General features: G+C 42.6%; 1 protein-coding gene across 1 annotated transcript in view; it reads left to right on the forward strand.

Moving 5' to 3' along the window:
• The first annotated feature begins 18988 nt into the window (after window positions 1–18988).
• LOC139767079 (adenylate cyclase type 3-like) overlaps window positions 18989–27118 on the forward strand; it is a 571200-nt gene continuing 563070 nt past the window's right edge. Inside the window, exon 1 of the mRNA XM_071696050.1 lies at window positions 18989–19344. The gene's annotated coding sequence lies outside the window, so the exon portion shown is untranslated. The remainder of the gene's footprint in view (window positions 19345–27118) is intronic.

Below are 27118 nucleotides of genomic sequence, written 5' to 3' on the forward strand. Positions count from 1 at the left end.
AAGTTCAGTGGGGCCTGGATGTGGAAAGGGAGCTGCTAAGTCCACTCCCAGATATCTAAAACACTTCACTTTCTCCAATTTTTCTCCATTTAAACTTACATCCCAATTAACTTGTCCCACAACCCTACTGAACCTAGTAACCTTACCCCTCAACTTCCTCCTTTCACACACTTTTCCAAACTCAGTCATTATTTTCTCAGTCTCTCACTCGAATCAGCCACCAGAGCTGTATCATCAGCAAACAACAATTTACTTTCTTCCCAGGCCCTCTCATCCCCAACAGACTGCATACCTGTCCCTCTCTCCTAAACTCTTGCATTCACTTCCCCAACCACCCCATCCATAAACAAGTTAAACAACCATGGAGACATCAGACACCCCTGCCGCAAACCAGCCTTCTCTTAGAACCAATCACTCCTCTCTCTTCCTACTTGTACACATGCCTTACATTCTTGGTAAAAATGTTTCACCACTTCTAGCAGTTTACTTCCCACACCATATACTTTTAATACCTTCCACAAAGCATCTCTATCGACCCTATCATATGCTTTCTCCAGATCCATAAATGCTACATACAAAGCCATCAGTTTTTCTAAGTATTTCTCACACATTCTTCAAAGCAAATACCTGACCACACATCCTCCACCTTTTCTGAAACCACACTGCTCTTCCCCAATCTGATGCTCTGTGCATGCCTTCACTCTCTCAATCAATACCCTCCTATATAATTTTCCAGGAATACTCAACAAATTTATGCCTCTGTTGTTCAAACACTCACCTTCATCCCCTTTGCCTTTGTACAATGGCACTATGCAAGCATTCCATCAATCCTCAGGCACCTCACCATACATACACTGAATATCCTTACCAACCAATCAACAACACAGTCACCCCCTTTCTTTATAAATTCTTCTACAATACCGTCCAAACATGCTGCCGTGCTGGATTTGATCTTCTGCAAAGCTTTCACTACCTCTTCTCTCTTTACCAAACCATTCTCCTGCCCCTTTTGCTTCACACTCCACTCCAACCAAAACACCCTACATCTGCCACTCTGTCATTAAACACATTGAACAAACCTTCAAAATACTTATTCAATCTCCTTCTCACTTCATCACTACCTGTTATTACCTCCCCCCTTGCCCCCTTCACCGACGTTCCCATTTGTTCTTTTGTCTTACACATTTTATTTACCTCCTTTCAAAACATCTTTTTATTCTTCCCTAAGTTTAATGATACTCTCTCACCCCAACTCTCATTTGCCCTCTTTTTCAATCTTTGCACCTTCCTCTTAGCCTTCTGCCACTTTCTTTTATACATCTCCCAGTCATTTGCACTCTTTCCTTGTAAATACCTTCCAAACGCCTCTCTTTCCTCTTTCACTAATAACTTTACTTCTTCATCTCACCACTCACTACCCTTTCTAATCTGCCCACCTCCCACCTTTCTCATGCCAAATGCATCTTTTGCATATGCCATCACTTTTTCCCTAAATACATCCCATTCCTCACCCACTCCCCTCACGTCATTTGCTCTTACTTTTTGCCATTCTACACTCAATCTCTCCGGGTACTTCCTCACACAAGTGTCCTTTCCAAGCTCACTTACTCTCACCTCTCTCTTCTCCCCAACATTCTCTCTTCTTTTTTGAAAACCACTACAAATTTTCACCTCCACCTCCACAAGATCGTAATCAGACATCCCTCAGCTGCCTCTCTCAGCACATTAACATCCAAAAGTCTTTTTTACATGCCTATCAATTGACACGTAATCCAATAATGCCCTTTGAGCATCTCTCCTATTCACATACGTATCCTTATGTATATCTCTGTTTTTAATCCAGGTATTCCCAATCTCCAGTCTTTTTTCAGCGCACAAATCTACAAGCTGTTCACCATTTCCGTTCACAGCACTGAATACCACATGTACACCAATTATACCCTCAATTGCCACATTGCCCACTGCATTTAAATCGCCCATCACTAAAACCCCGTCTTGTACACCAAAGCTACTGACACACTCACTCAGCTGCTCCCAAAACACTTGCTTCTCATGATCTTTCTTTTGATCAGCTTCATAAGCATCAATAATCACCCGTCTCTCTCCATCCACTTACAGTCTTACCCACATCATTCTAGAATTTGATTTCTTGCACTTTATCACACACTCCCACAACTCCTGCTTTAGGAGTAGTACTACTCCTTCCTTAGCTCTTGTCCTCTCACCAACCCCTGACTTTACTCCCAAGAATTTTCCAAACCATTCTTCCCCTTTACCCTTGAACTTCATTTCACTCATAGCCATAACATCCAGGTTTCATACTACCTATCTCTCCTTTCTTCTTATCTTGGTTATATCCACACACATTTAGACACCCTATTCTGAGCCTTCAAGGAGGATGCGCACTCTCCGCCATACTCCTCCTCCTGTTTTCCCTTTTAGAAATTGAAATACAAGGAGGGTAGGGTATCCAGCCCCCTGCTCCCACCCCCTTTAGTCGTTTTCTACGACACGCGAGGAATACGTGGGCAGTATTCCTTCTCCCCTATCCCCAGGGGAAATATACATGTCAAAAGGGTGGGAGCAGGGGGATGGAAATCCTCCCCTCCAGTTTTACCTTTCCAAAAGAAGGAACAGAGAAGGTGGCCAAGCGAGGATATTCCCTCTAAGGCTCAGTCCTCTGTTCTTACCGTTACCCCACTAATTCGGGAAATGGCGTATAAGTAAGATTATATATATATATATATATATATATATATATATATATTTTTTTTTTTTTTTTTTTTTCATACTATTCGCCATTTCCCGCATTAGCGAGGTAGCGTTAAGAACAGAGGACTGGGCCTTTGAGGAAATATCCTCATATGGCCCCCTTCTCTGTTCCTTCTTTTGGAAAATTTAAAAAAAAATGAGAGGGGAGGATTTCCAGCCCCCCCGCTCCCTTCCCTTTTAGTCGCCTTCTACGACATGCAGGGAATACGTGGGAAGTATTCTTTCTCCCCTATATATATTTATCTATTTATTCACTTTGCCCTGCCGCCGTCTCCCGCGCCAGCGAGGTAGTGCAAGGAAACAGACGAAAGAATGGCCCAACCCACCCACATACACATGTATATACATACACGTCCACACACACCACATATACATACCTATACATCTCAACGTATACGTATATATACACACACAGACATATACATATATACCCATGTACATAATTCATACTGTCTGCCTTTATTCATTCCCATCGCCACCCCGCCACACATGGAATAACAACATCCTTCCCCCTCATGTGTGTGAGGTAGTGCTAGGAAAAGACAACAAAGGCCCTATTCGTTCACACTCAGTCTCTAGCTGTCATGTAATAATGCACCGAAACCACAGCTCCCTTTCCACATCCAGGCCCCACAGAACTTTCCATGGTTTACCCCAAACGCTTCACATGCCCTGGTTCAATCCATTGACACCATGTCGACCCCAGTATACCACATCGTTCCAATTCACTCTATTCCTTTCACGCCTTTCACCCTCCTGCATGTTCAGGCCCCGATAACTCAAAATCTTTTTCACTCCATCTTTCCCCCTCCAATTTGGTCTCCCACTTCTCCTCGTTCCCTCCATCTTTGACACGTACATCCTCTTTGTTAATCCTCCTTACTCATCCTCACGAGTCCAAATTATTTCAACAAAGCCACTTCTGCTCTCTCAACCACTCTTTTTTATTACCACACATATCTATATATATATATATATATATATATATATATATATATATATATATATATATATATATAAAGAGAGAGAGAGAGAGAGAGAGAGAGAGAGAGAGAGAGAGAGAGAGAGAGTACCTTTGTACAAGTACCTACGACGAGATTTAGCCTGAATATCAGAGCGATCGGTTGGTCAGTTCTCACCGCTCGTCTGGTTTGATGTGTATGTAGGACTAGTGTCCACCGCCACCCACCCATCATCGATTCTTGGTTCATCTGCCGAGAGCCAGTTTTCAGGTTTAACACATTTTCTTTCATACCATCACATTGTAGTCATGTGTGCGTCACCATACATCCATCCTGCCCTGCTTTCTACGCCATACAGTTGCAGTTCATTCAGGCGTTCGTGGTTGCCCCTATATATCATCCGCTCAATTTTGTTTGTGAAGTGATTCTAATTTCTTTGTAATATTTTTTTAATTGTTTTGTTGGTGACCATACAACTTGGCAAAACTCAATTTTGCTTTTCATATATATATATATATATATATATATATATATATATATATATATATATATATATATATATATATATATATATATATATAATACTATTCGCGATTTCCCGCTTTAGTGAGGTAGCATTAAGAACAGAGGGTTGAGCCTTTGAGGGAATATCCTAACTTGGCCCCCTTCTTTGTTCCTTCTTTTGGAAAATTAAAAAAGAGGGGAGGATTTCCAGCCCCCCCGCTCCCTTCCTTTTTAGTCGCCTTCTACGACACGCAGGGATTACGTGAGAAGTATTCTTTCTCTCCTATCCCCAGGGATAGTGACCAGGTTTCTATTTCTTGTGAAAGTTCTCAGGATCAAAACACTCATCACTTGATAGTTCAGTCTTTTCGATACGCCCTCAGAAATCTAGAGAGAGGGAGTGTTGTGTGTGTAGGCTAACAACGAATTAGAGAGATACAGCGTGTTTTAGAGGGAGACGTCTCGTTTTATAGTTTAGGAGGTTTATTATCCAGTGATCAGCGTGCGATACCACAAACATGGAAGGGAAGACTGTGTTTCTGGAATATTAGAAAGCGTCTGACCGTCGTAAGAGGAGGGCTCGTCCCGTGTACCGAGTCTTGTTTATGAGGGGAAGGGAACAAAAGATATATATCAGAGGAACTTTTCTTCACGGTGAAAATAACTAATTATTCTGCTCAACGCCTCGGAAGGATCCAAGTCGTACATATCTTTATAGATAATGCTAAAATTATGAGAAAAGCTATGACCAGGATGGTGTCAACCTATATAGAGACTTTGAAATAGTAGCATTGACCAGATGTATGGCTGACGAATGTTAAATCAACTGCCTAGACAGTGGCGAGGATGGGACACACTTCCTGTAGGGAAGCAATCACAGGCATCTTCCCCATGGTTGATGTAAGATGGCCGCCACCTGAGAGCCGTAATAGAAAAATGTTTGTGGAATCACATCATATATCACACTTATATGGCCATATAGAAATGCTGGAAAGGGTGGAAAGAATGGAAACAAAATGTGCAGCTGAAATAAAAGGGATGAGCTCCAGGGGAAGGTCAGCAGTCATAAACTTACCAGAGTCAAAAGAAAGACGAAGAGAGACATGATTGTAACTTTGAAATTCTTAACAGATTTAACGACGTCGATATGGAAGAGTTGACTGAGATGAGGGGGAATCGCTAGGTCATCTAGAGAGCAGAACTGGAACCAGAGCAAAAGATAAACAAAAGTATGAGAAAATACTAATATAGAGAATAGTGCACGAGTGGAATAGCCAGAACAAGCGAGAGGATAGAGAAAACAAAAAAGTTAAAGTGACAGGAAAAGAAAAAGGAAAGGTTGAGAGTAAATGCGAGTAAACCTTCCTCCTGTCTGCACACAGAGGTAATCACACACAAACACAGGGTAAGGAAACAAAGAAACTTTGAAAAGAAAAACGTCGTGGACGGTGTGGCGTCAATCCAAGACTATTCCATGAATTCATCAGCAGTAAGTTGTCGTTTAAATAACAACGTATCAAACTGAGAGATTATGGATTAGTTGTAGTGAGAGACGAGAGAATAGTCGAACAATCACATGATTAGTATAAAATGATTATATACAATGGACGCTGTGTCCTCAACACCAACGTGATTGAAGTGGGTTCAGGTCTTAGAATACGCTGACGTTATCATAAACAACATAAGTATGGTCTTGATGGATGGAGTCTGTCCACTTGTGCTGAACGAGTGTGCTAAAACACATGACACGCCACTTGAAATAGCATTTGGAAATCGATGGAAGAAGGTGCAGGACTAAAGGAGTGGAAGAAGCAAATATCGTACCTATATATAAAAAATCGGGAAGTTTCGTTGAACTACAGACCTGCATTTCTGACATATGTGATCTATAAAGTACTGGAAAAGATAAGCCAAAGTCAAAATGGACGATCAAATGCAAAGGAAAAATTGCCTAAATGAGAACAACGCGTTAAGGACCGGCGGTTGTCCATAACAATCTTGTATGTCAGTGGCGGAGTGAACTGTTTTAGACGAGAGAGATAAGATGGGTGGACAGTGTGGCCCTGGAGAGCCTGAAGCAGTTTGACACAGTAGCACATAGAGGGTGATAAAGAAGCTGGATCTTCAGGCAATGAGATCTTGGGCGTGGTAGTGAAGACTAGGGTCCTCTCAGCACGGATCCCACAAGATAAATAAGGATGATAGAACCAAGGTCCACCCATGGTCTTCGTCAACCTCACAACAGCGTTTAACTAACGTGGATAACGCGTTGACCGATGGATCTAGTATTCCTAACGAAGGTTTTCAAGTAGACAATATAGAAGCGCTTCCAGAATCATGGAGGGACCTCGAACCTCTATCTAGTCGCGAGTGTTGTGTATTGACTTCAGTACTCCTCTCCACTGTGTTCTCATTTGTACTGATAGAAGTGTTCCTCGACCTTGTGTAGCCAGTAGGGCATGGACAGGGAAGCTGTTCAAACTGTGGCGTCCTTAAGCCCAGACAAAGGTCATCATACAGTTCATTAGGGCTGACTGTGTGTTCTGGTGGTTCGCGGGACAGGAGACAGTGCTGTGCACCCACTGTGCATCGTTTTGGACTCATTAGCTCAATAAAAACTCAGCCATTGTTTTGACTGACTCCTACAGACGCACGCTTACCCCGTCCAGATGAGTGAAACAGTGCAGATGCCAAAAAAGTTTGATATCTTGAAAGATCCAGTGCCCGCCCGCTGGACAATGAGACTGAACAACGGACTACCAAAGTCAATTTTACCATCAGCAGTGTCACTCATCACCTTTCACAGGAATGTGGTATGAGAATTGATGCCAGATCATGGTATATCATGCCGTCATACCGACAACGTATCTATCAAGCTGTAAAAGCTATACTGCATATCACTGGTACATCAAACAGCTTGTAGTGGCAGGACGATTGCCAACTTTAAAACTGTCAGGACTTGTCTGATATCCAGTATTGCTTGTGAAGGCTCTGCAGTGCTGGGCTGGACTCCTCAAACGATCTTTCTCGTAGACAACTAAGGGAACGGTCTGTGCGTGCACGTGGCAGGCCCTACAGGCGAAACATATCCATGATGAACGATAACCACAAAGCCTGCCAGATAAACACAGAAATCTGGAAGAGAATGAAGGTTTACAAGTACAGGAACGAAGGAGGTTTCGTGTACCAGGAAAACACGCGCCTCCAGACAGCTCTAGAATCGGAGAGCGACGCCTGCCGGACCATCAACACTGCAGCGGATGCTACTGGGAGGGTGAACGATGCGCCTCAAGACTCGGCCAGATTCTCACACACGTTGTCACACACTGCCACAACAAATAATGTCAACTTATGCTTCAACAGTGACGGCAAAATTGATGTTTGTGTGTCTGCGGATATATATATATATATATATATATATATATATATATATATATATATATATATATATATATATATATATATATATATATTTATACTATTCGCCATTTCCCGCATTAGCGAGGTAGCGTTAAGAACAGAGGACTGGGCCTTTGAGGGAATATCCTCACCTGGCCCCCTTCTCTGTTCCTTCTGGAAAATTAAAAAAAAAAAAAGAGAGGGGAGGATTTCCAGCCCCCCGCTCCCTTCTCTTTTAGTCGCCTTTTACGACACGCAGGGAATACGTGGGAAGTATTCTTTCTCCCCTATCCCTAGGGATATATATATATATATATATATATATATATATATATATATATATATATATATATATATATATATATATAGTTTGAAAGAAAGAAAATATATATTTCTTACATATTCGCTATTTCCCGCGTTAGCGAGGTAACATTAAGCACAGAGGACCGAGCCTAAGAGGGAATATCTTCACTTGGCCTCCTTCTCTGTTCCTGTTTTTGGAAAAGTGAAAAATGGGAGGGGAGAATTCCCAGCATCCCGCTCCCAACCCTTTTAGTCGCCTTCTGCGACACGCAGGAAATACGTGGGAAGGTGTGTGTGTGTGTGTGTGTGTGTGTGTGTGTAATTACCTAATTGTACTGTACGGGGAGGGAATTTTACACTTGTGGGGCCTCATCTCTTGAACGTTCTTTACTTTCACACAATTTTTTAGATTTCTACAGCTCTCCACATTTCATTTCATTCATACACCACTATTATCCTATACAAGTAGAGGACGATCCGTTTGGCTATGGATATATGAAACATGCTGTGGATTGGAGCCATTTATATTGTATAACAGAGTATTTGTCACGCGCATTATCAACAGCCAATACTTCCCGCGTGTTGTTCAACATCTCAGACGTGATTTGCGTGAAAGCTGCGGGAATTATGTTCTTCAGATCATCAACGTCTTTAGGTCGCAGATCATGCACAATGCTCTTCACAAACCCCGACATAGCAAACAGGCGGCGTTGAGTCCGGTAAATTTGTAGGCCCAAGCACCAGGCGCACCGCCGACACACCAGATATTGAACGTGACGGTCAGGAGAGCACACACTGCCAGTGACCAGTGTGCCGCCGGTGCTGCATCTTGCTGGAAAACGACCATGTTCGGGTGTTGCTGTTACAGTTGTGTCATGAGGAACTGTTGTACAATGTCACGGTATTATACCTAACGTGGGTCACTCCACACCAGCCGTGCGCGTGGGTCACTCCACACCAGCCGTGCGCGTGGATCACTCCACACCAGCCGTGCGCGTGGATCACTCCACCCCAGCCGCTAACCAGCCCTTTCAAGTTCGTGGATGACGTGGGGGTGTTCAGTTCTCTGTATGATAGCGTTATGGGCATTCATCCTACCAGATGTGGAACGTTGCCTTATCTGTGAACAGCCGCCTTAAAAAAAAAAAAAAAAAAAAGAATTAATGCCCAACACCCTTTGCTCGAGCACGAAGCTTACAAACGTCCGTCGCGCTTTGTCGTTACTTCCGCGCAGTGCTCGATGATGCAACACGCGATGTGTGTACATTATCGGTTCCCGCCAGATGAGGCGCTGCTGCACGGTGTGTGACCCATCCTCCACCAGAGACCATCTCACGCTTCTCCTGCGGCTTATCGTTTGTGCCACAGCAACAATGGCTTCTGTCTCAAGCCGACGCGTCGCTTTTCTTCAAATATGCGGCACCACTACAATATGGAGTCAACTCGCTGCGCCGCTGTCACACTCCGACACTCGGCAAACCACTGGATACACGTCGCACTGTTGTGTATACACCGCCATCATTTGTCATGCTTCATATGCATTTGGCAGCAGATGACGCATACACGAAATGGCCGTGTTATATCATATATATATATATATATATATATATATATATATATATATATATATTTTTTTTTTTTTTTTTTTTTTCTTGTCGCTGTCTCCCGCGTTTGCGAGGTAGCGCAAGGAAACAGACGAAAGAAATGGCACAACCCACCCCCATACACATGCCTTGATTCAATCCACTGACAGCACGTCAACCCCGGTATACCACATCGCTCCAATTCACTCTATTCTTTGCCCTCCTTTCACCCTCCTGCATGTTCAGGCCCCGATCACACAAAATCTTTTTCACTCCATCTTTCCACCTCCAATTTGGTCTCCCTCTTCTCCTCGTTCCCTCCACCACCGACACATATATCCTCCTGGTCAATCTTTCCTCACTCATTCTCTCCATGTGACCAAACCATTTCAAAACACCCTCTTCTGCTCTCTCAACCACGCTCTTTTTATTTCCACACATCTCTCTTACCCTTACGTTACTTACTCGATCAAACCACCTCACACCACACATTGTCCTCAAACATCTCATTTCCAGCACATCCATCCTCCTGCGCACAACTCTATCCATAGTCCACGCCTCGCAACCATACAACATTGTTGGAACCACTATTCCTTCAAACATACCCATTTTTGCTTTCCGAGATAATGTTCTCGACTTCCACACATTCTTCAAGGCTCCCAGAATTCTCGCCCCCTCCCCCACCCTATGATCCACTTCCGCTTCCATGGTTCCATCCGCTGCCAGATCCACTCCCAGATATCTAAAACACTTCACTTCCTCCAGTTTTTCTCCATTCAGACTCACCTCCCAATTGAATTGACCCTCAACCCTACCGCACCTAATAACCTTGCTCTTATTCACATTTACTCTTAACTTTCTTCTTTCACACACTTTACCATATATATATATATATATATATATATATATATATATATATATATATATATATATATATATATATATATATATATATATATGGTGAGGTGCCTGAGGATTGGCGGAATGCATGCATAGTGCCATTGTACAAAGGCAAAGGGGATAAGAGTGAGTGCTCAAATTACAGAGGTATAAGTTTGTTGAGTATTCCTGGTAAATTATATAGGAGGGTATTGATTGAGAGGGTGAAGGCATGTACAGAGCATCAGATTGGGGAAGAGCAGTGTGGTTTCAGAAGTGGTAGAGGATGTGTGGATCAGGTGTTTGCTTTGAAGAATATATGAGAAATACTTAGAAAAGCAAATGGATTTGTATGTAGCATTTATGGATCTGGAGAAGGCATATGATAGAGTTGATAGAGATGCTCTGTGGAAGGTATTAAGAATATATGGTGTGGGAGGCAAGTTGTTAGAAGCAGTGAAAAGTTTTTATCGAGGATGTAAGGCATGTGTACGTGTAGGAAGAGAGGAAAGTGATTGGTTCTCAGTGAATGTAGGTTTGCGGCAGGGGTGTGTGATGTCTCCATGGTTGTTTAATTTGTTTATGGATGGGGTTGTTAGGGAGGTGAATGCAAGAGTTTTGGAAAGAGGGGCAAGTATGAAGTCTGTTGGGGATAAGAGAGCTTGGGAAGTGAGTCAGTTGTTGTTCGCTGATGATACAGCGCTGGTGGCTGATTAATGTGAGAAACTGCAGATGCTGGTGACTGAGTTTGGTAAAGTGTGTGAAAGAAGAAAGTTAAGAGTAAATGTGAATAAGAGCAAGGTAATTAGGTACAGTAGGGTTGAGGGTCAAGTCAATTGGGAGGTAAGTTTGAATGGAGAAAAACTGGATGAAGTAAAGTGTTTTAGATATCTGGGAGTGGATCTGGCAGCGGATGGAACCATGGAAGCGGAAGTGGATCATAGGGTGGGGGAGGGGGCGAAAATCCTGGGAGCCTTGAAGAATGTGTGGAAGTCGAGAACATTATCTCGGAAAGCAAAAATGGGTATGTTTGAAGGAATAGTGGTTCCAACAATGTTGTATGGTTGCGAGGCGTGGGCTATGGATAGAGTTGTGCTCAGGAGGATGGATGTGCTGGAAATGAGATGTTTGAGGACAATGTGTGGTGCGAGGTGGTTTGATCGAGTAAGTAACGTAAGGGTATGAGAGATGTGTGGAAATGAAAAGAGCGTGGTTGAGAGAGCAGAAGAGGGTGTTTTGAAATGGTTTGGGCACATGGAGAAAATGAGTGAGGAAAGATTGACCAAGAGGATATATGTGTCGGAGGTGGAGGGAACGAGGAGAAGTGGGAGACCAAATTGGAGGTGGAAAGATGGAGTGAAAAAGATTTTGTGTGATCGGGGCCTGAACATGCAGGAGGGTGAAAGGAGGGCAAGGAATAGAGTGAATTGGATCGATGTGGTATACCGGGGTTGACGTGCTGGCAGTGGATTGAATCAGGGCATGTGAAGCGTCTGGGGTAAACCATGGAAAGCTGTGTAGGTATGTATATTTGCGTGTGTGGACGTATGTATATACATGTGTATGGGTGGGGGGGTTGGGCCATTTCTTTCGTCTGTTTCCTTGCGCTACCTCGCAAACGCGGGAGACAGCGACAAAGCCAAATATATATATATATATATATATATATATATATGAATAAATAGATAGATAGATAGATAGATGGATAGATAGATAGAGATAGACAGATAGATAGATAGATGAATATACTAATTTCCTGCCTTGGGAACTCCTTTCATCCCACAGAGGCTCCTGCGGCGCTCGGGAACCTGGTCACATCGGCATCACAGGTCATAAAGTGTTGTGATGGTGTGTGTGCGTTTATGGTAGGGAGTGCTGGCCAAATGAGTTGTAAGTGTTCGGTGTTTTCTTTATATAAGGTGCATCGTGGGTATGAAGGGTCTTGGGATATGCTGCAACTGTTTGTAGTGATGGGTGATGTCCAGAACGAAGACAGGGGAATGAGACTCGAGTTTGTCTGGGGAGTGTGGCTTCTGATGGGTTTATGTCTGGTGGGTTGGAATTTAAGACTGTGTTGGGAGCGGGGATGTTTAGTGCTCGTTGGGTTGTTTCCGTGTGTATCTTATTTCATTGTTATATTTGTTGGAGGTGAGGTGATCTGTGAGTGGAGGTGAAGTGTTGAGTTCTACTCTAGGGTTTGTGGTTAGTTATATAGCGAGGTTTGGGTGCGAGGAGTTTACTGCTTGTTGTGAAGGTGATTAGTGTTTGTGGTTACTAGGCAGGTAATGTTTGTTGTGAGTGCACTATCGTATATGGTTCGCAGTTTTGTTATTCATATATATATATATATATATATATATATATATATATATATATATATATATATATATATATATATATATATATATATCATACAAACCTCCAACAACCAGGATCGAACCCGGGACCCCTGTGCCACAGGGGTCCCGGGTTCGAATCTGGCTGTTGGAGGTTTGTATGTTCTATCGTTCTTATGCACTTTTTCGTATATATATATATATATATATATATATATATATATATATATATATATATATATATATATATATATATATATATATATTCATTAGACGACTTGGTGGTCAAATGAGTGGATCATCAAACGTAAAGTTAGTGATAAACTTGGTGATTCCGTCTCTTCTACGGAATACATTGGTATCTCTGGTTTATATACTACAGCTGCTGTACAAAAATTAGATCGATAATGCACAGACGGGGGTCAGGCCTTTCAGAGTTGTGGTGGGGTACAACCCTAATTTTGATGCCCATGTTTGAATTGCCGAAATTATATACTTGGCCTTGATAAGGTCTGTAAGAATAACCATGCACCAGCTTTGGCTCTACGTCAGAATAAAGTTACTGATGATAAGCTAGAAAAATTGGAAGATGAAACCCTACGAATGAGGCTAGGCTGTCCTATGGCCACTAGGTACTTAATATACGGAAAATAGAATAGATGAAGTGACACTCTTGTTGTCACTGAATTTGCTTGTATGGTGATCCAGTGATATTAGCAGAGCGGTTATGAACATACGCTATGGAACAAGTGAATCTATGTGGATAAGAAATGACACCCACTCAGAGGACATTATCTGAACGACACTAAACGTAGAAATTAGGAAGCAACAGCAGTTTGAGCCACTCAGGCAAATTCTAACTCCCTTCAACATCATACCTCCCTGTCCACTTAAAATTGATTACACACAGTTCTTACCTTGAGCGTGTCCCTACAGCTGGTGTTCTTCAACATAAACAGAATCTCCAGGCCAAAAATTGCTTAACGCAGAATGTCTGTAATGACGTCTCCCTCAGTCCTGTCACATGGAGGGCTGGAAACTCTGCCATTATGACTTAACCTGATGGTAAGAAATGGATGTTTAAATAAATGTTTTGGTGTATGTCACGAAACATGAATTGTTCTCATCACTCGTCGCTTTTGAGCTTACAGGAACTACAAACTCAGGCAGTTTGTTTATCTCCGATTCTCTGTCCTCATGACATGCCCTAAATACCCTGAGACCAGAATATATAACATGCGTGTCCCTGAAACCACAGACAGATATGTGAACACTGCTAGCAACGAGATTTAAATCAAACTGTTGTGGATGTCGTCCCACACACGTCTGAGAAAGCGTGATAATGCTGATGCTTTAGCCAAGCCAGATGAAGTTGTTGAACACAGCGCTGGGCTGTCCAAAAACTATAAGTTAGAAGCAACGAACGGATCATTTTCAAGCAAGTAGGTGAGTGTAGGTTGTGGATGGTAGATTTATTTTCCATCATAACGCAGTGCATGAAGTAACACCTGTGTATGGAGAAAGTAACAAGATCAGCAGATTACATGTCACTGCTAGATTAATAAGCCTTAGCTTTAGATTCTATTAGTTTTGGCCTATCTTCCTCCTGTTGATTATGTTAGTTGTAAAGTTTGTGGCCAGAGACATGGGCAAACACTAGATCGCTGTGTCTAAGAATGTGAAACATTGAAATTTTAAGGGACGGATGCAGACAAACACTGCAAGGAATAACTCAACACCTTATTGTTAATGACACATAAAATTCTAATACTGTACCCATGTGTCGTAATCATCTAGCCATTAGGGTGTGACAAAAACCTTTATAACATCTGTAATATTTTTGCGCTACCACTCACAGCATGAGCCTGGCAGCCACAGTACACCGGCCATTGGCATCAGCTAAACCTAAGATCTTCTGATCGAATCAACTGCGATTGCCTCCTGTACATGACGTTATAGTTGTGCCCCAGTATGGCAGTCTCGGACATGATCAAGTCCCAAGATAATGACGGCAGTTTTGTTTGAGTGGAGAGAACCTCTTGACGGGGATGTTTCACCATTAGAGCTGCTCTCTGGGTGATGAGGTGTCTCGTGGTCCCTGTTGTTGGTGATGATCCAGGACACAGCTCCCTGTGGCGGTGGACCAAGATTAAGCCCGTGATTGTTTCCGCCCCAAGTTGTAGTTGGTTGTTTATATAGCTAATTACAGTGTTTGGGGGAGGGGGTTGAGTTCAACCTTGCTGTAGGGATGATGGAGGGAGGAGAGGTGGTAATACTGGCACTAGGGTCATTACACTCAGTGTTACGGCTGACTTTGCTTTCTTTTCTTATATTTTTGTTCTCATTTCTCTTTCTTCGGGACGGTTTCGCTCATGACTAATATAAAGTTTTGTAAATCACTGTCGCTGGTTTGTTCAGGTGTGAGCACTGCTGCGTTCACTGTGTCCCGTCCTGTGTTAGGCCAGGAGGATCTGCTTCCTTATCATTGTTTCCGTCATCAGCCGTGATGGGCGGTTATGGTCGTATAGAGCCCCAGCCTCTCTCAGTCATCCTCCACGACACGCAGGAGATACGTTGGCAGTATTCTTACACCTCTCTCCCCAGGGATATATTTGTCTACCACCACAGAGGAAGGCTGGCTTTAGGGGTGGCACAGAGGAAAGGTGCCACTAGGGCTGACACAAATAGAGGCTGGCTCCAGGGATGGCAAAGAGGGTAGCTGGATCTAGGGGTCGCACAGACGGAGGATTGCTCCAGGTGTGACAAAGAAAGGGGCCGGCTTAAGGGATGGAACCGAGGGAGGGTGGCTCTAGGGGTGGGACAGAGGGAGGGTTTGCTCTAGGGGTGGGACAGAAAGGGGGCCGGCTCTAGGCATGGTACAGAGGGAGGATGGCTCCATGTTTGACAGAGGGAGGGTGGCTCTAAGCATGGCACAGAGGGAGGGTAGTTCTAGGCATGACAGAGAGGGAGGGTGGTTCTAGGCATGGCATAGAAGGAAGGGTGACTCTAGGCATAGTACAGAGGGAGGGTGGCTCTAGGGGTGGGACAGATGAAGGGTGGCTCTAGGGATGGCATGGAGGGAGGGTGGGACAGAAGGCGTTGCATCCTCCTGCAGCACAAGGGACAGGGAACCTTGGGGTCACGTAACGTAAACATCAGCCTGACCCTCAGTGGCCATAGCCTTGGGATGGGGACGAGGGTGGGGTAGGGGGAGCAGCACAGCGTTTGTTAATCATTTTCGTGTTTCACTCTTGTTAACCAACAGTGTAAATGATCACACCTGTCAGAGGGAGGCTCAGGCACTGGGTCTGGTGCAGCTTGCCTTCACCACACGGATGAATTTGGCTGGCACTGCGTTGTGTGCCGCGCGGGGAAAGGACAGTTGGTCCATAGATTAGACTTTGCCGGCGTCAGTGGCTAATTCATTGTGGTGGCCATGTTCATCCTGAGAGTGGTAGCGTAAAAGGATTACAGAGGTCACAAAGGGTCTCTGTCAGACCCCCATGGACGACAAATTATGACATAAGTTGTTACAAAGTTGGCTCTTCTCATAAGCTTACAGTGTTTCGTATATGAAACTCATCGGCTAGATGCAAGAGGTGGTTACAGTCTCAAAATTACAGGTGTCTTATCAACAATGAGACGTTATGCCATTTCTTGCAGGGTTGGTTTCGATCTATTCCTAAAAGGTTATATTTTTCACAGTCGAAGGCATAGGGTTACCGTCAGCATCCAGTGGTATTCTGTGATCATGTATCATGTATCATGTATCTGTATCATGTATCATGTATTATGTGTCATGTATCGTGTATCATGTATTCTCTGATCATGTATCATGTATCATGTATTCTGTGATCATGTATCATGTGATCATGTATCATGTTTCTGTGATCATGTATCATGTATTCTGTGATCATGTATCATGTATTATGTGATCATGTATCATGTATTCTGTGATCATGTATCATGTATCATGTATTTGATATATCAGCCATATACCTACCTCTGGACCCTTTAGCCCACTGGGGCCCATCTGTCACCCTCCTGTATCGATGTATTGTACCCGCTGATACTTTATGCTTGTCTTCACCTACCCCTAGATATGTACCCCTCGCTAGGTTATCACTGAATTGCTTCGTCCGTATATAAAAAGACAGTAAAGACTAAAAGATAAGAATAAAAAGATGTTACTGTGTGTTCATATCTCTGGCCACACGCTTTGCAATTTTTATGATCAACATTGCCGAATAGGCTATAGCTCTATTAGTAGCTTTAGCCTATCTACTCAGCTTTAATCCAGCCGGGACGGAAAATAAACCTGCGAGTTCCTACTTGCACTCGTTTCCTTGTACAGATTTGTCAGTTTTTAACCTTTCAATTGCCAACCCAGTAATATCTTCAAAATCATATTTATCAAATGCAAGTTTAGCCGAAGCATCAACATTGTTATGGTATCACATAACAACTATTAGGGTTACTTTATAACAGCTTGATTTGAATCCCTTCACCTTTACCTTTACGAGGATATCTTTCTCTGGCTTTTGATCTCAGGACACTCACTGTAATTAGTCAGAATGGAGAATCAGCGATAACAAAACTGAATTTTGCAGGCCCGAGAGCGATGAGTCAGGCGAACAGTTCAGGTTTTAAGGTTAGACGCCAAATTATGTATTCTAACATTCTTCTTTAACCTATTACCATGAGGCTGGGTTAGAATGGCAGTACTTCCACTCTCCCAGTGGCAAAGTTGAGAAAGCCGTCAGTAAAGTTCACTATATGCTATGTCATTTTTGGCCGAGATGCTGATGTATGCAAGAGCACTGGTTTTGGTAATGTGATGTGAAGATTGTAGCTAGTTTCTTAAGTGGATATGGAGCCACATAACAGACAATAAGATGACTATTTCTAGAGTACATTGTACAACCTTAGCAGAATTCTAACTTATGAAATGACGGGCTCGCAGGGTAAGAGCACCGCCTCTGCGTTCGTGATCGCTGAAGCAAATCTTGCACCTATCAGAGGCCTAGTCATAAAATGTGCAGTCATGCAGGGATATAAGCAAAGCCTTCGACAAAGTAAGGAAGAGAGAGAAAAAATAAGACAAAACACTATTAACTATTAAAACTAGATTTGCCTGAAACGATCAACATACTTTTATTCTGCAGTCACCAAATATTTCTTTACTAAGCACGGTTCCCAAGGCAACGTCACATCACCAAATCATAGCACTGAAGACACTCTTTTCACAAGCTAACTTAAGCGTAGATATATTTCATAAATGTATACGGCGACTATCAACACAGTCTTTAATAATACAGAGCCTAAACACGCTCACCTTGTATAGTCAAGAAGCATCAAGATTCAACAGCTTCGAAAAATACCAGAAAACATAAGTAAACAAAAATTCACCATTGTGGCGTTAGGGAGAATAAAATTCCCCGACAAAACCATAGATGGTAACCAGGTAACGCAGTATAAGAGCTGTAAAATCGTAGGCCACACATTACTAGCATGAAGAAGCCCCATGGTAAAACATACTAATAAAACGAAAATCACACAAGGTGAAACAACAGTGGCCAGCCTGTACAGATCCTGGCACCTGCTGGAGAGGCACAACGACATTTGGCTCAGACTGTAACCCTTCCCATGTTGCGCTACTTTCCAGTATCCTCACACAACGCCTCAAAATCACGCACGCTGTAGCTACTGAAGTGTACAAATTAAACCTCTGATTCTTCACGAATGAAAAATACACCTACACTAAAACTACCAAAGAGCACCATCAACTACTTAACATAAAACCATTTGGTACATTTTAAGGGATTGACTCAAGACTTGGACAACAACACAAATATTGACCTCTAATCCATAAGCGAGGCTCCAGTCATCAATCATCGAAACACACGCTGCACAGTTCTTCGTTTAACAATCAGTTTCCTTCATTCAACAACAAACAACACCACACACACACCCTCAATCTGTCGGGCGTAGTACATCAGCAAGGCACTAATAATACACAACCAGTAAACTATCACACACTAGTAGAACCTACTCCAATGAACTGTACTCTGTGTGACTTACTCTGCAAGTGCACTTACCCTTGTCCAAATCCTCCCCCAACCCCCACAAATCCACCCCCAACCCCCAACAGACAATCACCTCCTTAAAGAAAAAAGAAGAAAAGAAAATAGAGACGAGGGGAGGCGGGTGACGGCTGTGCATCCCGTGGGCCAGCCAGCCATGCTCCTAGGCGGCTCAGTGTAGCGCCAGCCTCCGTGTGGTGTAGTGCTGCGTCTCGTCCCTCGTGACACCAACCGCCCCAGAACGTCGCTCTTTGACCGACCCGGTGTCTGCGCCCTGACACTAAGGGCCTTGACTCTCCTCACTGTGGACCATTTCTCCAGAATTTGGAAATTTGATAATGGTTGTGCAGGAAGTATCGCATTGTTGATAAACATTTTGGAATAGATATTTCGACATCTAGGAAGTAGCAGGAATAACCGAGTGTTCTTGTGTGGAACATTCAGAATGAACCACGGTTATTGAACTGTTATCTTGAATATCTGGTGAAGCAAGTTGTGAAGAACCCAACAACACAGCACAACGGTAAGAGAACACAGCATTAAATTTCACTTTTATCACAGTCTTATTGATTTTCTCAACACTTTATCCTCTGAACTGTAGAAAAGCTGGCAGTACGCGAAATGTTCTCAGGAATAACGACTTTATGCAGTGTGACTTTAAGGTCTGTTTTGTATTGAGGTGCAACCTTGAAGTGGTTAAGGAGCAGAACCATCGCTGGAGATTATAAGCCAACATTATGAAAATGTTGGGTGAGGTAGGATAGGATAGGCTGTATGGGAATAGGTAAGTGTAGATATTGATAGAACAGCTTGGATATTATGCGTGAAATATAAGAATTTAACTATTGGGAACATGATTATTAGAGTACTGAACTGGGTGATGGTATTTTGTGGGGGTGATGTGTGGTGTATGGCGACGGAGTATTGTGTGTGTGTGTGTGTATGTGTGTGTGTGTGTGTGTGTGTGTCAGACAGCGTGCAGGGCCAACGGGTCCAGGTGAGCGGCGGTGTTGCTGGCCTAGTGTGGACGCCACCTGACCAGGGCACCATCACCCGCCTGACAACAGTTGACCTCACCTGGGTGTCCAGTACTATCTTTGAGTAAAGAAAGGTTTCAGCTTCCACTGAGGTAGCACAGATATATTTACCCTGACATCCTTAGACAGCCACCAACCTACAGTTCTCTTGGTGTTACCTTGCTGGTCACAACTTTGTATCTCAGGTTTCTCCGTGACCACACACTCTGTGTGCGTGTCCGTCCACGCCCAGCGATTCCATTCAACGTCCTCCTTCCCTCTCTTTACCATTGAGGTTACCGTTGCTGACTATGAATTCACGCACGAGCCCTTTCAGTTTTGTAACCTGGGTGCGACAGTTGACTCACAGCCAACCCGTGTATTCTCCCCACGACGCCGGTTGGTAAATATATATACCTGGCTTGGGCAAATAGATATATGTATATATATATATATATATATATATATATATATATATATTTTTTTTTTTTTTTTTTTTTTTTTTTTTCAAACTATTCGCCATTTCCCGCATTAGCAAGGTAGCGTTAAGAACAGAGGACAGGGCCTCTGAGGGAATATCCTCATCTGGCCCCCTTTTCTGTTCCTACTTTTGGAAAATTAAAAAAAAAAAAAAAAAAAAACACGAGAGGGGAGGATTTCCAGCCCCCCGCTCCCTCCCCTTTTAGTCGCCTTCTACGACACGCAGGGAATACGTGGGAAGTATTCTTTCTCCCCTATCCCTATCATATATTTATATATATATATATTTTTTTCCATACTATTCGCCATTTCCCGCGTTAGTGAGGTATCGTTAAGAACAGAGGACTGAGCCTATGAGGGAAATCCTCACTTGGCCCCTTTCTCTGTTCCTTCTTTTCGAAAATTAAAAACGAGAGGAGAGGATTTCCAGCCCCCTGCTCCCTCCCTATTTAGTCGCCTTCTACGACACGCAGGGAATACATGGGAAGTATTCTTTCTTCCCTATCCCCAGGGATATATATATATATATATATATATATATATATATATATATATATATATATATATAATATCCTGTACGTTCATAGTCTAAGCTAAACATCCTCCGTTGAGGCAGTGGGAGCGACCCCTGGCTCCTTCACCATGAATATTACGTGTCTTGGTGCTGTTGCTCCCTTATCCTGACACACGACGTTATCTTGTCTCCAGAAATCGACACCCATCATATGACACGTGACCGTCCTCTGAAAGCATAGATTTATTTTTACTCTGAATGACTTCTTTTATTTCCGACGCCAGACGCCATCGGCGAAGGTGAAAGGTATTACACTGAATTTACTCACGATAATAACCCCTTTGCCACCATGCTCACGTGTGTAGTCTGTTGTGAAGCTCTCCAGGTAATATACCTGTTGCCTTCCTCTGTCATCATTATATCATGGTGGTATTTAGGGAAGCAGTGCTGTCATGTGCGATGTGTAAGTTGGGAGGCGGGCAGGTTAGAGTGTAGGGAGTAGGTGGGTGACAAAATAAAGTTGCTGTGAAAGAGCAAAGAGAGTTATATGGGTGATACTTACAGTAGGGAAGGAGTACAAATGATTGGGAGATGTATAAGAGAAAGCGGTAGGAGATAAAGAGAAGGTGCTAGGGTTGAAAAAGAGGGCAAATGAGGGTTAGGATGAACGAGTATCAGTAGACATTATGGAGAATAGGTAGGTAGTTTTGGAAAGAGGTTGAAAATGTGCGAAAATAAGAACAAATGGGAACATCGGTGAAGGAGGGCCAATTGGGAATTAGTGACAGGTACTGCTTAAATGAGGGGATGGAGTGAGTGTTTTGAATGACTGTTGAATATGTTTGATGATAGGATGGTAGATGTAGAGTGTAGGGGTCGGGATTCTATGCTAAATGAGTGAGTCAGAGTGATTTGAAGAAGGTAGTGAAAGCTTTACATAAGATGAAATGCGGCAAATCGGCAGGAGTGATGGTAGTGCAGTTTTTTTTTTTTTAAGAAAGGGGGAGACTGTGTTGTTGATTGGTCAGTTAGGATTTTCATTGTATGTATGGCTTATGTTAAGATGCTTGAGGATTGGCGGAATGCATGTATATCGCCGTTGTATAAAGGCAAGAGGTATAAAGGTGTGTTCAAACTACTTAGGCATAAGTATATTTAGCTTACCAGGTAAGTTGTATGGCAGAGTAGTGAGTGAGATGGCGAAGGCATGTACAGAGCGTCAGAATGAGGAGGAACATTGTGGTTTCAGAAATTGTAGAGGATGTGTGGATCGGACGGTTGCTTTAAAGATGTGTGAGAAATACTTGGAGAAATAATGATTTGTATGTCACATTTATGGATATGTAGAAACCATTTGATAGAGTTGATAAGAGATGCCTTATGGAAGTTTTTAAGATCATATATGTATATAGTGTAAGAAGAAAGATGTCAGAAGCAGTGAGAAGTTATTAGCAAGGGTGTAAGATGTGTGTACGAGTAGGAAGAGAGTGAATGGTTCCAAGTGAAGGTTAGTCTGCGGCAGGTGTATTTGATGTCACCATGGCTGTTTGATTTTTTATAGATGGGGTGATGAAAGGAGGTCATTGTAAGAGTCTTGGAGAGAGGGGCGAATATGCTCTTTGCAAAGGATGGGGAGGGGGATGGAACACACCACTGGTGGCAGATTCGAGTGAGGAACTGCAGAAGTTGGTGGCTGATTTCAGGAGTGTAAAGGTGAATAAAAACGATTTTGTTAGGTTTAGCAAGGTAGAGGGACAGGATTATATGGGATGTGATTTTGAATGGAGATAAATTGGAGTTGAAGTGTTTTAGGTACTTGGGAGTGACATGGCGGACAATGAAACTGTGGAAGCCAAAGTGAGTCATAAGGGGGGGGGGGGGGGGGAGGCAAGGGTTGTGGGAGCATTGAAAAATGTGTGGAATGAGGTGTCCTTATCTGGTAGGGCAAAAATTGGTATTTTTGAAGGAATAGTAGTTCCAACAACGTTGGACGTGTAGCATGGGCTATAGCTAAGGCTTTGCAGAGGAGGGTGGATGTGTTGGAAGTGAAATGTTTGATGACAATATGTAATGTGAGTTGGTTTGATCGAGTAAGTAATAAAAGAGTAAGAAAGGGGTATGGGAATAAAAAGAGTTTGGTCGAGAGAGCTGAAGAGGGCGTGTTTAAATGGTTTGGACATGTGGATAAAATGAGTGAGGAAAGGGTGACAAAAGGGATATATATATATATATATATATATATATATATATATATATATATATATATATATATATATATATATATATATGTATGTATATATATATATATATATGTGATTGGACAATCACATGTTTACCAAATGGCGTCCCAGCTTCGTCTCTTCGATGTATATCAACTGACTGTTATATTTCTCTCTTGTGTCTCCCCTGATGATGTGATTATTACACGAAAGTGCACTTGGGAACTTTTCGTGTTTCATTTTTCCCGTGGACTCATAGGAATATATATATATATATATATATATATATATATATATATATATATATATATATATATATATATATATATATATATATAGTGGGAGACCAAATTGGAGGTGGAAGGATGTAGTAAAACAGATTTTGAATGATCGGGGCCTAGACATGCAGGAGTTCACGTGAAAGTCGTGCAAGGGATACGGTGAATTAGAACAATATGTTATACAGGAGTTGACGTGCTGTCAGTGGACTGAACCAGGGCATGTGAACCGGTCGGGGGAAACCTGGTTGTGGATATATATATATATATATATATATATATATATATATATATATATATATATATATATATATATATATATATATATATGCGAGGCAGCGCCAGGAAAAGACAACAAAGGCCCCATCCGCTCACACTCAGTCTCCAGCTGTCATGCAATAATGCCCGAAACCACAGCTCCCTTTCCACATCCAGGCCCCACAGAACTTTCCATGGTTTACCCCAGACGCTTCACATGCCCTGATTCAATCCATTGACAGCACGTCGACCCCGGTATACCACATCGATCCAATTCACTCTATTCCTTGCCTGCCTTTCACCCTCCTGCATGTTCAGGCCCCGGTCACTCAAAATCTTTTTCACTCCATCTTTCCACCTCCAATTTGGTCTCCCACTTCTCCTCGTTCCCTCCACCTCCGACACATATATCCTCTTGGTCAATCTTTCCTCACTCATTCTCTCCATGTGCCCAAACCATTTCAAAACCTCTTCTGCTCTCTCAACCACGCTCTTTTTATTTCCACACATCTCTCTTACCCTTACGTTACTTACTCGATCAAACCACCTCACACCACATATTGTCCTCAAACATCTCATTTCCAGCACATCCATCCTCCTGCGCACAACTCTATCCATAGCCCACGCCTCGCAACCATACAACATTGTTGGAACCACTATTCCTTCAAACAGATAGATAGATAGATAGATAGATAGATAGATAGATATAGATATAGATATATATATCATTACTCAAATCCCAATTTAATGGGGAGTCTCAGGTACGTAAAGCTTCCACATCACACACACATCTTCAACCACAGTGTATTAAGGTAAAATACAGACTTCCACACTTCTAACAGTGCGTCTTACTTTTCATTTTACACTCCAAGTAAGACTGTCAGTTGAGACGAACGGGTCTATTTACACTAGCCGCCTTTACACAAAGTGCCTCCATTGTATCTGATGCCCAGGCATTTCTTTAAGAACATCTTGGGTATCCCCAGCCGCAATCACGTCTCCCACTACATCTATCCAGGTCTTCCGTGGCCTGCGTCTCCTGCCTCCACTCCCTGCTACATTGTCATATATCCCCTGAACCAGCTTATGACCGCCATGTGGACTACCTGACCATGCCGTACTAAAGAACTCATCTATGCTTTTTCTCATGACTTATTTACACCACATAACCTTCTCAAATCGTTAATTCTGGTTATCCTCCTGATTCCAATTATATTACGCAATTTATCCATTTCCGTGACTTTTTTTCTTACTTTTCCTGACCTATACACTTGCATTAAGGTCACGGGCATACATCCGTGTTAGTAGAAGTAGTCATTCATACAGACACCTCGTTAACTAAGTTTTTAACCATTTTTTCTTTTTCTCATTCACCAGCGCGCACACTCACCCTCCTGTTTTTCTCCCTTGCATTACTCTACGGTCAGTTTCATCCTCCCTCTACCGTCTGCACTCGACTTTACTCCCAGATCATTAAGCTCATCCACTCGTCTAGTTTTTCACCATGCAAGCTTGTGACCTTCCCTTCCCTTTCAAAAGACTGGCATTTTATGGTTATTTGCGTCCTGTTTCAGGCTTCTCCCCCTACTCTTTCTTCGACCTCGTCGACATTGCAGCAGCATCATCTGCATATAGCCATTGTGGCAACTTCTATTCTGTTTCGCCACGATTATCCTCAGCCACAATCACCCCACCTCTCATTTCACGTAGTGTACCATTTATATAAGAACTGTAACAACCACGGTGTCATCACACAACCTTAACACTCCCACTCACTCACGTCTCTCCCTGCCTGCTCTCACACATGCATTACATACATTATCAGAGTTCTGAACAACATACAAACGTCTTCCATATAACCAATATAGAGTGAAAACCTCCAGAGTCCTGTCCTGTTTACGTGATCACCTACCTTTCCTCAACCCATGAATGATGCAGACACCCCATTTTCTCTAGATTTTTCCCCACTAGTTCTCAGAGCGTTGCCAAGAATTAGTTGTACGCATCTCTTTCTTACCTAGACCCACTATGTTCCTCCTCAACAGGTGCTTCACTGATCCTTTTGATATTACCAGTCATTAATCTTATCATCCACCTTTCTGATAATGCCAAGGAGTATGATACCTCTGTGCTTCTAACTGACATTCTTGCGTTACGGCGGGAGCATTATACTAGGCTATGATCGCCGTAACGCTCCCGCCTGCGACTCAGGGGTCCCGGGTTCGATCCTGGCTGTTGGAGGTTTGTATGTTATATGGAAGTGCTCGTTCATATACGCTATATTCGTATATATATATATATATATATATATATATATATATATATATATATATATATATATATATATATATATATATACCTTCGTGTTGTACAGTTAGGTTCTGTAAAATGCTATCTGATGTTTGTGTCAGCCTATGGGAGATGACCAGTGGAGACCCCGTTGCTCACCAACGTGAGACGAAGAGCATTCGATTACATAGTACTCGAACAATCATTTACCGATTAGGGGCGATCATAGCCTAGCAGTAGTGCTTCCGCTTGCTACTCAGGGGTCTCGGGCTCGCTCCTGGTTGTTAGAGGTTTTGTATGTTTTATATATATATATATATATATATATATATATATATATATATATATATATATATATATGTATATGTGTGTGTGTGTGTGTCCATTTTCCGCTGTATTTTGAGATATCGTTTTGGGTGACATATTGATGTGGGTCGTACCCCGGAACAGGGTGACTGTCAACAGTAGTACCACATGCTGCCTTGTCAATGTTGTAAGAAAGTTCAACATCATCTTAATTTCGCTTGTCACTTTTCACAACAAAAATTTTTCAAAGACCTGTCAGATGAGAGAAGACAGACTGTAAGGATTTTGACCAACTTTTCTCCTGTTGATGTGTGAGTTGTGAATTTCGTTATAAATGACGTACGTGACAGAAGGATGCCGCAGGTGGATACGTACGTGACAGGAAGATGCTGCAGGTCACTACGTGTCAAAGAAAGACGTTCGTTTCTGGAAAGAATGTAAAGAATTACAGTGTAAGATGAGTGTTGACGGAGGAGAACGTGCTGTTGTGTTTTTTTGTACTTGACGGGTAAAGTTGAATAAGGATGGTGGTGGGAGAGGCCAAACAGAAAGTAAGATCATGCAGGGGAGAAGAACAGGTGGTTGAAGTAATGCTCTGGTGTATGGGAAAAAATGGAAGTGTAGAGTGTGCATGAAGCTTGCATGAAAGAGTACTTGTCCCAACCCAGAGGTGTTGTTGGTCAGGCTTGACCAAAAAGAAGAGTAGAAGGGATGAACAGTTTTTGAAAGATATATGCAATTAGGAGGATCGATGGAATGAAGAATGAAAATGTGAGAAGGTTATGTGGCTTGAAGAAGAAGGCATTACAAAGACGCATGGATGAAAGTCATCTATGGTGGTATGTTGATATAGAATGCATGACAGACGATACGTCAAGAAGATGTATATAAGGGTACAGCACAAGGGTTAAGAGGGAGAGGTGCGCCCTGGAGGGGA

This window comes from Panulirus ornatus, chromosome 4 (genome assembly GCF_036320965.1).
Source record: "Panulirus ornatus isolate Po-2019 chromosome 4, ASM3632096v1, whole genome shotgun sequence".
NCBI classification, from domain to species: Eukaryota; Metazoa; Arthropoda; class Malacostraca; order Decapoda; family Palinuridae; genus Panulirus; species Panulirus ornatus.